The sequence below is a fragment of the Hipposideros armiger genome, unplaced genomic scaffold (genome assembly GCF_001890085.2).
Source record: "Hipposideros armiger isolate ML-2016 unplaced genomic scaffold, ASM189008v1 scaffold_824, whole genome shotgun sequence".
In the NCBI taxonomy this organism is placed as follows: domain Eukaryota; kingdom Metazoa; phylum Chordata; class Mammalia; order Chiroptera; family Hipposideridae; genus Hipposideros; species Hipposideros armiger.
The window spans coordinates 77,955-78,173 of NW_017732174.1; positions in this window are offsets into that span (position 1 = coordinate 77,955).

The following is a 219-nucleotide window of genomic DNA, read 5'->3' on the forward strand; positions in this document are numbered from 1 at the left end:
CAGGGTTTTGAGCCCTGTCAGGGGTTTCTACTCTATTCCCAAGACCAGCCCTCAGGACATCTTTACCTCTAGGGTACACAGATAGAGACTGTCATAGTAACCAATGTGGGCAGGCCCCAGAATTCATGCCCTGAGCAAGGCCTACCCTGGCACTGTCCATGACCTCTAGCCCCCACTTTCCATTAGTTTGTTTTTTTCCAACATGGAGCTCATTGAAAC